Source organism: Nannospalax galili, unplaced genomic scaffold (assembly GCF_000622305.1).
Source record: "Nannospalax galili isolate Female #2095 unplaced genomic scaffold, S.galili_v1.0 scaffold498, whole genome shotgun sequence".
Taxonomy (NCBI): domain Eukaryota; kingdom Metazoa; phylum Chordata; class Mammalia; order Rodentia; family Spalacidae; genus Nannospalax; species Nannospalax galili.
This window is the reverse complement of record NW_008342032.1, coordinates 649,820-666,294: the sequence shown is the minus strand read 5'-3', so window position 1 is coordinate 666,294 and position 16,475 is coordinate 649,820.

Here is a 16,475-nt window from a genome sequence, read left to right as displayed (position 1 = left end):
TTATGTTTGTTGATTTACACACATTGGACCAACCTTGGCTCCTGAAATGACGGTTTGATCATGTTGCATGATTATACTGCTATGCCATTAAATGCAATCTGCTGGGATTTGTTCAAGATTTTTGCACCTTTGTTCAATAAGGATATTTTGTGTGATTTGTTGTGTTCTTGTCAGGTTTTGGTAACAGGGTAATGCTAATATATGTGTGCTCTGTTATGTTTGTTGATTTACACACATTGGACCAACCTTGACTCCTGAAATGACGGCTTGATCATGTTGCATGATTATACTGGTATGCCATTAAATTCAATCTGCTGGGATTTGTTCAAGATTTTTGCACCTTTGTTCAACAAGGATATTTTGTGTGATTTGTTGTGTTCTTGTCATGTTTTGGTAACAGGGTAATGCTAGTCTTGTAGAATGATTGGAAGGATTTCCATTTCAATTTGATGGAATAGCCTGCGGGAACATTGGTATTCATTTTTAATACTTTGCTAATATTACCCATTTAAGAATCTGGTGCAGACTTTTCTTTGGAATATTTTTATTACTAATTCAATCTCATTACTTGCTATTGTTCTCTTCAGAGTTTCCTCTCTGCTCAACTTTAGTAAATTATATGAGTCTATAAATTGATTTTTTTCTTCTAGATTTTGCCATTTGTTATCAAGTTGTCTTTTTTTAGGATAATACTGATACTTTGTATTTCTATAATATCAATTGTGGTGTCTCCTCTTATTTATTTATAGACACTATTTTTATTTAATTGACTAATTTTACTGATCCATTTATTTGCTTATTGACTTTTTTCTTTCTTTTCCTTTTGGCTATTCTGGCTAAAGATTTGTCAATTTTACTTTTCACTTCAAAGGACCAACTCTATTGTATCAACCCTGTGTATTGTTGTTTTAGTCTCTATTTCATTTATTTCTGCTATGATCTTTAAAAAAATTAAATATGTATTTTATTTTAATTATGTGTGTATGTATATGTCTTTATACATGTGTACAGATGCCTGTTCAGATCAGAGAGTATCAGCTCCCTTGAGCTAAAGTTACAGGCAGTCGTGAGCTGTGTGACATGGGTGCTGGAAATCAAACTCAGGTCTTCAGGAAGAGCAGGGGACACTCTTAACCGCTGAGCCATCTGTCCTCTGCCATGATCTTTCTTAGTTATTTTCTTCTACTGAATTTGGGTTTGCTTTGTTGCTTTTCTAAACCCTTGAGATACATAGCTGGTTTATTTAGTTGATCTTTCAGTAAATGTAGAAATTCATTAGGCTATAAATTTCCTTCTTATTGCTTTTTGCTCTAGTGTATAGGTTTAAGTGGGGTGTGTTTCCATGTGATCATCTGATTCAATTCATTTAGGTTTCCGTTCTGCCTATCTCAGTGACCCACTGTTCATTCAGAAGTGTGTTATTCAGCCTCTGTTTACTCGTATATTCAGTTCCTTTTCTTCTAGATTTTCCAGTTTGTTAATTGTTTTTAGAATCAGTTCACTTCTTTTTTTTCCATTGTGATCAGAAAAGACACAAGATAGTAGCTCCATATTTTTTTTTTTTTGAATTTGTAAGGCTTGTCTTGTGGTCTACTATCTGGATGGTTATAGAAAACTTCCACATGCTGATGCAAAGAATATTCTGCAGCTGCTGGATGGAATGTTCTGAAGATGCCTGCTAAATCCATTTAATCTGTAGTATGATCAACCCTCATTACTTAAATTGCTTTTGTCCACATGACCCACCCATTGATGGGAGTGTAATACTGAAAACCTCCATTGTCATTGCATCAGAGTCCATTTCTCCCTTTTAGTCTAATCATGTTTGTTTTAACATTTGGGCATTCTGACATGTCGTGCATATGGATTTATAATCATACCTTCCCATGATGAATTGATCCCTTGATCATTGTATCAAAGGTCTTTTTGTCTTCTGTTTATACTTTAAAGTATATTTTGCTAACTGTTCAGAAAGCTACTCCTGCTGACTGAAGATTCCAGTTACTTGGAATATCACCTTCTATATGTTCACTATCCATCTATATGTCTTTACTGTTGAGGTGAGTTTCTTGTAGTCAATACATTTACTCAAACTTGCCATGTAACCAAGGATGACCTGCTGATTGTTCCGCCTCCACCTCCTGAGTGTTGGGATTATAGGCACATACCACCATACCTGATTTATGCAGTACTTGGGATCAAACCCAGGACTTTTTTCATGCTAGGTAAGTGTTCCACCAACTGAGTTACATCCCCAGCTTTGAATATTTTTATGTTTTTTTTAACATTCAGCAAATGTATGTCTTTTAATTGGAAGATTACATTGAAAGTTATTGTTGAAAGATATGGACTTTTTCTGTTTTTCTGACTTTTTGTTGATTTTCTTCTAGTTGTTTCTGAATATTCTTTTTTTCTTTCACCTTCTCTTACTCATCTTTGTAGTTTGATGGTACTGTACTGATAGTATTTGATTCTTTTCTGTTTGCGATTGAGTGTCCACTATTCGAACAGGATTTATTCTTCCCCACTGCTTCTTGGTAAATGACTCCCTTAAACATCTTTTGTAAGTCTGTTTTAGTAGTCACACATTTCCTTAGTGAATATTTTTCTTGGAATGTCTTTATTTCTCCTTCCATTCTAAAAGATAACATTGCTGGCTAAAGTAATGTTGGTTGACATTTCTTTTCCCCAGGATACAAAATACATCATTCCATGCCATCCTTACCTTTGAGGTTTTGTTGAGAAATCTTCTGTTAATGTAAAAGATTTGCTTTTAAATTTGACTTGGTGCTTCTCTCTCACAGAATTTAAAATGAGGTCATTGCTATAGCTGAGACAGGGGTGTAGCTCAGGGTAGAACACCTGTCCAACATGTGTGAGTTCTATTCCCAGCACCATATATACCAAAAGCAACAATAACAACACTAACTACAAAAAAATAAAAATAAAAACAATAAAAGTAACAGAAAACATAAACTAAAAGATAGTGCCTGTCAACTGAGAAGTGTATCTGTGGTCTAAGTCAAGCAAAGTTACTCTTTGTATTGTTGTACACTTGAGGGCAGGGCCGTGGCCAGGGCTTCTTCCTCCCCAATTCTTTCTATTGTGGTATCACTGGGCATTGAGAAAAGCAGACCACAGCTGAAGATTAAATTCCTCTCAACCAGGTGCTCAAAAGAATGCATCCAGCACCAAGCAGAGTTGCTCGCGAGAACTGCTTAGTCTCAATATCAGAAATGAGAATTTTTATTGGCATATGTTCATTGCACACACTGAGGTGTTTTACAAAGCTTTAAAGAGATGTATATTGGATGACTGATTATATTCCTCCACATCCATTCCCTTCTCTTCCTCTTCCCCTTCTGCTAATATCTATTGTTCCTCTAGACACTTTCATTTCTGTTTTCATGAAAAATATATATAATGAGCTTATGCATCTACGTACATTCTAGGATCTACAAATGAGGCAATATCTTTCTTTCTGAGTCTGTTTTGTTTCACTTAATAGTTTGACCTCCAGTTGCATCTGCTTTCCTTCAAACAATATTTCACTATTCTTTATGGCTGAGTGAAACTGTATGAATACCACATCTTCTTTAGTCATCATCAAATGAAAGGTGCCCAAACTGATTCTGTAATTTGCCCATTGTTAATAGTGCTGCAATAAATGTAGAGGTACAAATATCTCTGTGATATGTTCACTTAGAGTCCTTCAGTCATAACCTGGAGTGGTATAGCTGGGCCATATGCTAGTTTTTAGTTTGCAGGGGAGCTTGCATACTAATTTCCATATTGGCTAGGCTAAATAGCATTCATTTCCACCAGCACTCTATGCAGATTCGCTTTTCCCCATATCCTCACCAGAAGTTATTACTTGTGTTTTGTTTTGTTTCAATGACAGCCATTCTAACTCTGGTGACATGGGCTTTCAATGTAGTTTTAATTTGCATTTCCAGGTAACTAAGGATGTTGAACATTTGTTTTATATGGTTTTCAGATATTTGACCCATTCTTTTGAGAACCGCCCATTTTATTAGCACATTTATTGATTTGTTGTCTTAGTGCTTAGCTTTTTGAGTACTCCATGTGCTCTAAAATATTAATCCTTTGTCCTGTTTATCATTAGCAAAGCTTTTTCTTCCATTTTGCAGGCTGTCTCTTGACCTCACTAATGGTCTCTTTTGCTATGCAGAAGCTTTTTAAATTCCGTACAATCCAACTGTTAATACTTGATTTCATTCCTGATCTATTGGTATCCTTTTCAGAGAGTCCTTGTCTATCCGGTGTATTGAAATGTTTTCCCTATGCTTTCCTCTAACAGTTTCAGAGATTCATGTCTTACATGAAAGTCTTCAATCCATTTTGAATTGTTTTTTGTACAGAGAGGCAGGAATCTACCTTCATTCTTCTACATGTGGATATCTAGTTCTCCCAACATTTGTTGAAGAGACTGACTTTTACACAATGCATGTTTTTGTCATCTTTGTCAAAATCACGTGGCTGCAACTGCAAGCCTTTTATCTGAGTCCTCTATTCCATTGAACTGTGTGTCTTTTTTTGATACCAGCATTATGCTGTTTTTGTTAGTAAGGCTTTGCATAATAGCTTGAAATCAGGTGTGGTGATACCTCTGCCATTATTATTTATTCAGTGTTGTATTAGGTATTCCAGTCTTTTACGTTTCCACATGAAATTTAGGCTTTTTTCCCCATTTCTGTAAAGAACATCACTAAATTTTTTATAAATATTGTATTGACTCTGTAAATCACTTTTGATAATCAAAACACTTCAGGATATTAATTTTGCTTATCTGTGAGCATAGGAGTCTTTCCATTTTCCAGTATCATCTTCAGTTTCTTCCTTCAGTGTTTTAGAGACTTCATTGTAGAGGTCTTTAACTTCTTTGTTGGGTTTACTCCCAGGTTGTGTTTAGTTTTGTTTTATAAACTATTGTAAGTGGGATTGTTTTCCTAATTTCTTCCTCAGAGTGTTCATTACCAGCGTCTTGGAAACCTACTGAGTTTTGTATGGTAATTTTGTAGTCTGTAATTTTGTTGAAAGTGCTGGTTGGTTCTAAGAGTTTCCTGGTAGAGTCTTTTAGGGTCAGTCATTTGTCACAATATTTTCACTTCTTCCTTTCCTAATGAGTTCCTTTTATTTCTTTCTCTTGTTTTATCACTGTAGCTGTGACTTCAAGCACCATCCTCAGTAAAAGTAGAGAAACTGGACACCTTTGTCTCCTCACTGATTTTAGTGATAACAGTTTCAGTTTTTTCCCCACTAAATATAATACTGACTATAGGTTTGCCATGTATAGTCTTTATTATGTTGAGATGTTTCTTCTATCCCTGAACTCCATGAGGTTTTTATTATGAAGGGATGTGAAGCTTTGCCAAAGACCTGTGTTGAATCTTATGAGTCTACTTATGTTAGGTTTGACATTTACTGATTCATGTATTGAACCATCTTTGCCTCTTAAATCCCTGGAATGAAGTAGATCATGACAAATAAGCTTTTTGTTTTATTGTTGAATTCTGTTTACTGAGAATTTTGTATCTATTTTCATCAGAGAGTATTTTTTTTCTTTTTATATTTGCTGTGTGTGTGTGTGTGTGTATGTGTGTCTTTATATGAATGAATATTAGTTATAATGGCTTCATAAAAGGAGTTTGGTAGCAATCCTTCCTTTTCTATTTTCTGAAATAGGATCATCAGTATCATTTCTTCTAAGGTCTGGTAGGATTCAGGAGTGAATTCATATGTCTGGGTTTTGTTTTCAGTTGAGAGACTTTAAATTCCTTCTTCAATCCCATTGTTTACTATGGAGCTGCTTAAGTTGTTTGCATTTGCTTGGTTTAATTTTGGTAGGTTAAATATATTTTTTTCTTTTAGATTTTTCCATTTTAATAGAATAAAGTTTTTCAAAATATGTCCTAATCATCTTCCCAATTCCTTTGGTATCTGTTCCAATGCCTTCATTTTCTTCTCTTATTGTATTAATTGTGGTCTGTTTCCTCTTTCTATTGCTTAGTTTGGCTAAATCTTTCAATCTCATTTGACTTTTCAAAGAACTAACTATTGTCATCATTATTTTTATTTTTATTCTGCTTTTCCTTTCATTAATTTCTCCATAATCCACCTTTCTACTAGGAAACTCTAGTTCTCTACCACAGTCACTCACTTGAATATTCAGCTACATACCCGTGGCTTTGGTGCTGTACCATGGTAGAGGTGATGAGAGCTGCGTTGGTCCGCTCTGCCATCTTGATCTCTTCTTCATCAGGTTTTGTTTTTAAGTCTTTTCACCTGAGCAGCAGGATTTGACCACAATATATATTAAACAAAATGAAGTCTAATTAAAATTAAGTTACACTGTTGTATTTATCAATCAATTTGGATTATTTTTTATTTCTGTAGCTATAGCTTAGTAAAACTCATTTTTGATTAGTAATTTGTTTTCAACCTGAATTTGGTGGCACATGGCTGTAATCCCAGCATTTAGGACATGGAGGTAGAAGGATGGCTTCAAGTTTGAGGCCAGCTTAGACCACATTGGTCAGTCTAGGTTACAGAGTAAGACCCTGTTTTGAACAAACAAAAGAGAAATATTTTCACTAGGAGTTCAAAGTACATCACCACCACTGTCATCAATCATATCAATTTAATGTTACAGTACATGTTCAGGGATCTGAACACTAGCAGCTTCTAGAAAACAGAAAATTTAATATCCGATTAGTTTTCAGTTCTATCATAATTCTACATTGTTCTCAGGGCTTGAAGAGTCAAGTGCCTCCTCAGTGATACTGTATCTTTGTAATCCCAGCCAAGGAAGATTTCTAACACCTTCTGAAAGTTATGCTATTAATTTTTAAGGTTTATGCCACACTTATGTGTCGCTAGCTGGAGGTATGGGGTGAAATGGGGAAATCATGGTACTTATCTTTATTATTCACATTAACTTTAAAAACTGGTCAGAAGTCTTGGAGGATAGTAATAACAGTAATATTACTTAGCACTGGGTATATGCCAATTGCATGATTAAGTCATTTAAGCTGAATACTTAAGAATGGCATCATATCTAGGTCTTCACCCAATCTTATCTGAATCTGAAGCCCAGGCTCTTAATATTACCTTATGGTATGGGAAGTTGTATTGAGGGAGCCCAGAGAAGATTGCTCTAATTAGGGAAGTTTAGAGCACTTGATTGCTAGAGAAGCCTAGGGGCATATACAATGAGCAACTATGGAAATCAGGATAGATTTAAAGTGAATAGAGATATGGACCAAATGTCATAAGAGCTAGAGAGAAAGGGAGTGGCTAAACCAACAACAGAGGCTGGGAACAAATGGGTAATGTCTGCACACAATAAGCTTGTAGATATTTATGTGAAATAGGATACTCCAGTGCTGAGTCAAACCAGGTTGGCAAGAGGAGGGCCAGCTCTGCCAGCTTGGTTGATACTCACCTGATAAACCTGTCAACAGGAAAATCACTCTAATTTTTTCATAGCCACACCACCTAAGATAGCAGCAGCCATCCACTTGCCCCTACCCCATAAGTCTCCTCCTTGCTGCTGCACCCAGTATCATTGGAGAATTCCCTAAACCTCAACTAAACACTCCCGAGTCTAGGCAGAGCAGAATCTGCAATTCTGAGAATTCATATAAAACCTTTGCCTTATCTTTATTCCTGATGCTTCTTCTTGGGGGCTGAACATTTTCACACCTTTTGAGATCTTTCTTCCAGGGAAAGCCTTTCAGTGCTGGTTCCAGCCGTCATAACCTCCACCAACACCGTGTCAAACAGACACATTTAGATTAATAAAATGAACTAGATCTCTGTGAGGCCTTCCTCTCCAGGGCACTGCAGATTCCACCAATCATGATAAGGATCATCATGGAAAAAAAAAGGCTACTATGTCTAATGCCATTTTCTGATTTTTTAAAGTAATTTCATAGACATAACTGCCTTTAAATTTTATTTGTTGCAGAGTAACATGAGGTAACTACATGACCATTTTTGTATTTAAACAAGGTGATTCCTAGAATAAAGTTCACTCTTTATAACTGTGTAACCCTGGAAAAGCAATGCTCTTTTCTACCAAACAGACACCCACTTCTGCCTATTGTGTAAGTTGTAAGATCAAAAACATGTATGAACAAGATGTATGTAGCATAACCTTAAACATGAGTCCTAAAGTTAAAGTAAGTTTGAGTCCTGGCTCCATTATTAACTTTACATCTATAAGCAAATTATTTAATCATTAGAATCCACAGTTTCCTCTCTGAAAGATGAAGATAATATTAGCACAATTATTATTAGATTACTGTAAGGTACTATATTGAAAGAATTTAGCACATTTCCAGTTACATGGAAAGATATTTAAAATGTTATTACAGAAAGATACTATGTAAAAAAATAGCTTAATATATTTTCATTATGACCATAATCTTATAAGAAAAATTAAATTATTAATTTATATGGGAACAAAAAAAAACCAAGATCTTAACTGTCAAATATATAGTGTCTCTATAAAATGTATCTCTTCACGTCTTGAGACTTTGATATACTTTATCGTAATAATACTAACAGAAACCATCTTTAATATTTTTAAGTGCTAAAAATGTATCATGGCTCCAGGGATGTGACTCAGTGGGAGGCAGTTTGACTAGCACAAGTAAGGCCTTAAATTCAATCCCCAGCACCTCAAAACAAATAAAAATTAATAGCAACAATAAAGTATTTGGCAAATACCATGTTAAGTGCCTCTATGCATTATCTCATTTGAAACTTTAGGAGCCCTACAGACAGATTCGATATTTTTCCCATTTCCCATATGAAGAAATTAAATATGTGGAAAGTTATGAACTCAAAAGATGCCTTACTACAGGGACCACCACTCTGATTAGCCATGATATCCTGCATCTCATGGTGCAGTTTTGCCTTTTGAGGAGCATAAGTCAATCAGTTATTCCCCATTTAGTCAATAGTCTCTAATAGTTTATCCATTGCTGTTCTGTTGTGGGAAGAGGAAGGAAACATGTATGAGTATGAGTGGAAATAAGGTGTTACCATTTATAATTCTTACCATGTGACAAATCCCATATAAGACACACTATCTCATTCAGCCCTTGCAATAATTTATGAGTTAGATATTGATATTCTCATTTTGCATAGAATGTTAAATACCAAAAATAAGTAACACATTCAAAATCAAAGATAAATAGCAAGCTGGTTGCTCTAGGTACCAAGAGTTTTTCTATACAGTCCTACAGTGGGACCGAGGTCTGGATGGAATCCTATGCAGGTAAAGATAATAGATTATAATAGACACTAGCAGACTATGTGTGGAGTTTTATGCACATTTTATGAGTGTTTGGTTTTGATCGAGTCATGAGAAGATCATAGATCAGAGAAGATATCCCAGAGGAAGTAAAAAATGACGGTGGTGGTGTAGGAAGCATCTGGGCATCTACAAACAGAAAAAAGAATAGAAAGGGTAAAGGTCATCTGGTTTCCTAATGAACTGGGATGGGAGTCCTACTTCTTGTTGACAGTGGCTATGTTTGTCTTGTAACTTAATTGCATTCCCCATCACCTAGGTACAGGGTCAGTGATCAATAAATAATTAAGGCAGAAAGTGTCCTTGTTTTGAAGCTCTTGATTGAGTTCTGTAGAAGCTGGATAATTTTATTGCATATAATTAATGCATCTTCAGAAAATATTTCTCAATAATCTCTTCATAAATAAGAAGCTATAGATGTTTTCTTATAAATGAGATACTATCTCGGCAGACGAAGGCTGGCTGGTCAGGCACCAAATAGTTCACAGGGAGGTACCTTCTTTTGGTATGTATGGCTTATCAAATCTGCATATCCTGATACCAGTCTTGCCACAGTCCCAGAAATGACTGTTTTTACACATGCTGAGTCAAGCAGCTGAATTTGTAAGCAGCTGCAGAGCACAACCTAAAATCACATGTCTATTATTTGGAGAAATCTATCATAGAGAACTGTCAATCTTCTCCCCATGTTATGACATTATTTCCCTTAATAAAATCCGTAAGTGTTCCTAGTATGAAAATGTTGTTCGGCATGCACGGAAAAAGGCAAACAAACAGGAGAAGAACAGAGGTGAACAAAACAAAGAACCTCCATAATCATTCAAGTTCATTGCCACAGGAACAATAGTCTAAGTGCTTCGCACTTATAAAATGCTCTGATTCATAACTCGTCTGTATAATCTAAGAAAATGAACTTCAGAGATAATGGGCAACATGTAAAATATGAGTTCTCTGAACTCCTCTTACTCTTTATGCTATGATATTATCTATCAATTATGAACTAGCTGGACATTCAGAATAAGAGGGAAGAAAAATAGATACTATTCCTACCCAAGTACAGCTCAAGGAGTAATGAAAAACATAGATAGATACTCACAGTTATATAACATACTGAAATCTTTAATTATAATTGTAATGTATCCACCAAAGAAGCTCACTTTCACAGATGTGAACAGGGAACAGGGACATGAAATTTCAGTTGAGACCTACAATATCTGTCAGATGTAGAGGATTAGCTAAAGCATCAAGGAGCTAGGCTTAGAGGAAAAAGTTAAAGAAGCACTGTGAGCCAGGGATAGTAGGGTAAGCTTTGCTTAGAGCAGTAGGGAAAGCCTGCTTTTGAGTCCTTCCTAACTACCTATAGGATTCTGAATGAAAAGTCAGTGAAGGACTTTAATCTCCAGTGTTTAAAGCATAACCGGATACATCATATTAAATGAGGGCAATATCTATAATACAGAGAATAAATTAGGTGGGTACAAGGATAAGGTGGTTCATGCAAATGAGAAGGCAGATTATATCCTTAACCAGGATGTTTGAAAACCCTAAACTAACCAAATATAAACATTTTCCACTTCTAGATTGTGGACTCCATGCTTGTCAAGTATAACCAGTGAATGAGTACTATTTTCAAAATGTCTCAAGAAAGTTGCTATGTATTTACCTGATACATGACCGTTTTTGTTTATTCCATCCGTACTTTCAGAAGAATTAGATGCAGGAAACTGTCAAATATATAAACAGTAGCATAATCATTTTATTCAGCCTTTATCTGAAAATGCTGCTTTGTATTTTAAAAATATTAAGTAGTAATCAAGCACACTTTTCTAGTAGAGCCAGTATAACAATCTATATCCCTAGATTTACTATCCTTAGGAATAATACTAGATATTGAGCTTTTGATCTACAAATGTAGCTGAGTGTATCTGCAGATGTGTTTGCTACACGTGAAGACTCAAATCTTCACTGGGGAACAACAGCCAAGCACTAGAAAAAGAGACTCAGACAGTGAGAAGTGTCGTAGGCAGGTAGTGAGATTACGGTGAGTATATGACACTAAGTTATATATGTACGATGAGTGCTACATGAAAAAATAGTAATTTTGCTGATGAAAAATTTGAGGGGAAGTAAAGGAAAATAGGAAACATAAGTCTGGTACCACAGACCTACGCAGTGTAGCATGCAACCCTGTAATTGTGCCCATCAAGTACTGAAAATGTTGCTAATCCTACCAGCAGTGGTGGCTCACACCTATAATCCTCAAGAAGATAAGGCAGGAGATTGTCACAAATTCAAGGCCAGTTTGGGGTATGTAGTGTGTTTCTAAAAACATGGAGCAGTGAAGGAATACAAAGTACATGAAAGACATCAGGCTGTGTCACAGCAGTCACTAGATTAAAGGATAATGAGGAGGACTGGAGAGATGGTTCAGCAGTTCAGAGCACTGACTGCTCTTAGAGGACCCGGGTTCAATTCCCAGCACCCATATGGCAGCTATGAACCATCCTTAACTCCAGTTCCAGAGGAATCTGATGCTTTCTTCTGACCTCCGTGGCACTGGATGACATGGTGCACTCACATACACTCCGACAATACACTCATACACATAAAATACAAACAATAATAATAAAAGGATAATGAGGAAGCTGCAAAGGAGAAAAGCCTGCTATCAAGTTGACATTTTTCAGTGTCACTGTATGTGAGACAAACTGTAATTTGCTAAAACACAGTCTGTTTTCATTGTAAATTTCCCCTCTCCAATTAAATACTAGATGTTAAGAAATATTTCTTTTGAAATACTTAAGAGCAGGAAGATCTAGAATTTATATCCGAGTTAGTATATCAAATAAAATACCTGACACATAGTAAGCAGTTAATAATTAATAATCTCTTTGTGTTAACTATAATGCACTATTACCATCGCTCAGTCATTAAAGCTACATTTTCTGGTCTTCTAGAGTCATCTGTTCATTCATTTACTCACTCAGCAGAGTTTTAATGGTGCTGGTTGTTGGGAGAAATGAACGCAAGGTAACCTGACACTAAGAACTCTTGAGGACACTTGAAGGTGATTTCTCAAGAACTTTACAAAATAGACTGAGGTCACAAAAGACGGGAGCGATCATAAAAGAGCAAGTGTCCTCTCCATGTTGCAAGCACAATTTTATTTACTCACAAAAGGCATTGAAACTTTGAACAAAAGCAGATTCAATAAGAATTCTTGGCTGTGCTCTGTGTGTGTTTCCTTGTTGAGGGGGTGGGGGATTGGAGGACAGAGTCTCCATTTGAATATACCGCCTACAAGAATTCAAGCACAGAAGAGCTGTAGAGAATACCACACCTAAACTGTCTGTTAAGTCAGCAAGATAGGCAGGTAAACCTGCTTGGTGGAGTAGGTGTTATAATTCTTTTCTCCTATGGGGTGGTTCTTCCTCTTTTTTTCTCAATGCCTTGACCTTTCTCATGAGCACAGTCAGTCCTGAGCCTACCACCATCAAGGTCAGCCACATTCACTTTTGGTAATAACTTCTCTTTAAATGTAAGTGATTTTTTTTCTTGGACCATTTGTCTTTTAATGAGTATGTGTTCAATTAGATTGTTATGGCCTTTTCAAAAAAATAATATTTTCATTATTTATGTACAATCTGACCTTGAAAATGTCTTTCTTCTGCCTCCTTATCATAGCTGTACTGTTTTTGAAGACAGGTATAGTTTAATGCTAGCAGAACAATGATTCATTGTCATGAAAATGAAGAAAATCACATTTTGCTCCATTAGGAAGTCTCAGAAACAATCTTTCATTATGGAAGTCATTAACATTACCAACTTTGCTTTATGAATACAGAAATAAAATTCTAACATGTAATTTAAAATATTTTCTACTAATCAAAGTATGCTAATTGAGCATTTATATACATACACATGTACACATACTTATTGTCTTATTGAGCACAATCTGAGTTTTAGGGTGCAAATAAATTAGATAAATTATCTAATAGGAAAGGAACAAAATTCAGCCTCAGAAAATGGAGTATAACCAGTCAAAGTCTTACTCTAGGGAAAAATTTGTCTTAATTTTTCATATTATTTTTTCAAAATTTTCATTAGTTTATGTGGTATTGTTATAATCTTCTAACTTTATGTTATTGTCAAGGAAACTTACGACCTCTTTGACACAAAGTTATATGTCAAGAAAAAGCAGCCTTTAGCCAGGAGTGGAACACTCCTATTATCTGAATACTCGGAGGGCAGAAGTAGGAGAACCACAGATTTAAAGCCAGTAAGATCCTCTCTCAAGAAAAAAGGAGCAAACAAATAAAAAGAGCTTTGATGGGGAAGAAGTGATCAAACAATAAGAAAAGGCAAAACATTGTTGGAGTAAACATGTTTATAATTAGAACATTGGAAGGAAGCTATTAATCATTTTCAGTCAGAGAGTCTTGTATTTTCAGCCATATTGATTAATGAACAGACAATCCTCCTTAAACAATTTGCTAGGCTGTGATAGGACTCTCGACTCAACAAATCAGAAATATCACAATTCTTCCTAAAGAATTTTGCTCCCTAAGATATATTTTGTCTAAGATCCCTTTCCAGCTCTAGTATCATCTAGTTATATGAGAAAATGAAAAACTAATTGAACTTCTAGAGACTAGCGGATACATTTCATACTTCATAGGGCTAAGGAAGAAGTTTCAATTAATTTCATTTTAATAAAAATCAATATAATTACTTCACTAATTGTATTCAGTATTGTATATACTGCTGGTTGTTACATCAATACTTATACAAAACATATAAATAACATTATATAGCAATATGTAATATTCAATAACTTCTTGAGTACTTATTCAAATAGCAAGTTTATAGAAGAAAGGTGATAAACTTTTTCTGAAATGGTCACTTTCATGTTCTTGTCATGGTTTTGTTTGTACATGCCAAAAAACTAGAAGTAGTCCTCAAATTATTAAAATTATTAAGATTATTATTATAAGTTGGTCCTCAAATTTGGAGAAGAAAGTCATTTGGAGATTTGCGGCAGTCTACAATCTATGAAAATTTGAGAACTTTAACTGTATTTGTGCTATTTCTACATTAAATCATGGCAATAAATAAACACTAATAACAACATTGTGCTTCCTAGAACTCTCTTAAGAGTTCATTAAAGTCTGCAAAAATGACCATTTCATAGTCAAAAGTCATGAGCCATTTTCAAGAAGTTCACATATTTCTATATTCATGTTGCCAACCAGAGCAAACACGCTGACTCTTTCATCAAAGTCTAAATGGGTATGGAGTAGTGCTTAAACTCTTCTGTTCCAACAAGCTAAGACTTGCTTTTTATTCCACATCTGTTTGACTGACATGAAATTTCACATGCAACTGAAGCAGAACCTAGGATTTAAACAAATATGGATAACAGCTTTGTTTCTAAAAGAAAGTCCAAACAAATAGAACAGAACCATTTCCATCTTGCTGGCACTATAAGCTCCATAGATGTGCAAAAAAGTAGAAAGCTGCAGTCCCACATGCCTCCATTAGGTGATTGCTCATGTGGTGTTTAGAGCTAAATTGTGTTCATCTTTTTAGGCCTCCATTCTTACCCTCTTTAAGGAAGTGGTTAAATGGTTTCTAGGTCAACAATGAAAATATTGCTGTCAAAGTTGACTCTAGGTCAAATCTCTTTGACATGTGAGTCATTTTCTTATTATTCACACTGCTGGTTCCAAACTCCTGATCTCATGTCAGAAATCGCATTGTGTCTCAACTGAGTGACATTCACGCACTTCTCCGCACACTGCATGGTGGGTGCCACTAGTTTCATATCTTGTTCCATTAGATTCTGGTAGTGATACTGTAAGGTTGGGAGAGGAGATACTCTTCTGTCTCATTTTGCTCATTAGGATTCTGAGAACATTCTGCTTCTTCACTTGATGCACTGGTATGAAAATTTTGCTTGAACCCTCCCAACAATGACAGACACTCACTGCAAACATCAGTGACTCAGGCAAACTGGTTACATGGCATCATGCAGACCACTATTTCTCAACCCACAAGTGCATCATGCTTTTGATGTGTCAGGGAGACGCCTTGGGTGTGTCACAGTCTAAGATTTCTTCATTTCCACAAGCTTCCTGTTTCTCACCTGTCCAGCTTCTAACTGTCACTGCAACCATATCTCAGTCTTCAGCCTGATGTCAAAAGCAAAAGTTCGGAAGTCTCTAATCAATTGGAAATCTTTGGACAGGTGAAGCTCACCTAACAAGGTAAGATGGAGATTTGTCATAACCAGGAGGCAGATGAAAATGGTCATCAGGTACAAGGGCTCTGCAGTGAGGCTGCCTGTATGCCATTCCTAGCTAGACCTGTCACCTGTTGCTTCTGTGACCTTGGGCAGATCGTAAGTGACTCTAAGCCTTTGCTTTTTAATCTGTAAAATGAAAATAATATTAGTGTCAATTTTATGTGGTTTTTGCAAATTTAAGTAACATGAAATATTAAAGACAGTGTTTAACATAAATGCTCAATAGATACTATTAGTTGTGATTTTTAAATTATAGAACATTTGTAGAAATAAAATGACTTTCAACTCAATAGCAAATGTATGAAAAGCTATATAGTTTCAAAAGTAAATTGTGTTTTGTAAGTCAGATATCAATTTCTTACAGTAATGAACTTCTGATTATAAGAATAAGAAAAGTTAGTGGAAGCTATTCTTGAGAACTTACATTGCACAGAGCATATCGTATCTATTGTGTCACTTAATCTTCACTGTATCACTGTGAGGAAAGTTGTGGTATTATCTTAATACTGCTAACAAAGAACCTAGACACAAAGCTATTACCTCATTTGCCCACAGTCAGAAATTTTGTTTGTGGAGAGGCTGAAATTCACAGTCAGGCCAATGGACAGCAACACACTCAGGTAATGAGCTCGCTGTGCTCTGATGGTGTTGGCCTGTCTTTGAAGAAATGATCTTTTTAATGATGGCAATGAAACGTGACTCCATGAGAGATATGCAAGTCACGCCTTTAGGGAGTACGCATGGGAAAGCGTCACATACCTATAAACTAACTGTAAACTTGTTGAGTTAGTGGAAGCTTCATCTGTTGCATTGTTTGTTTGTTTTGTG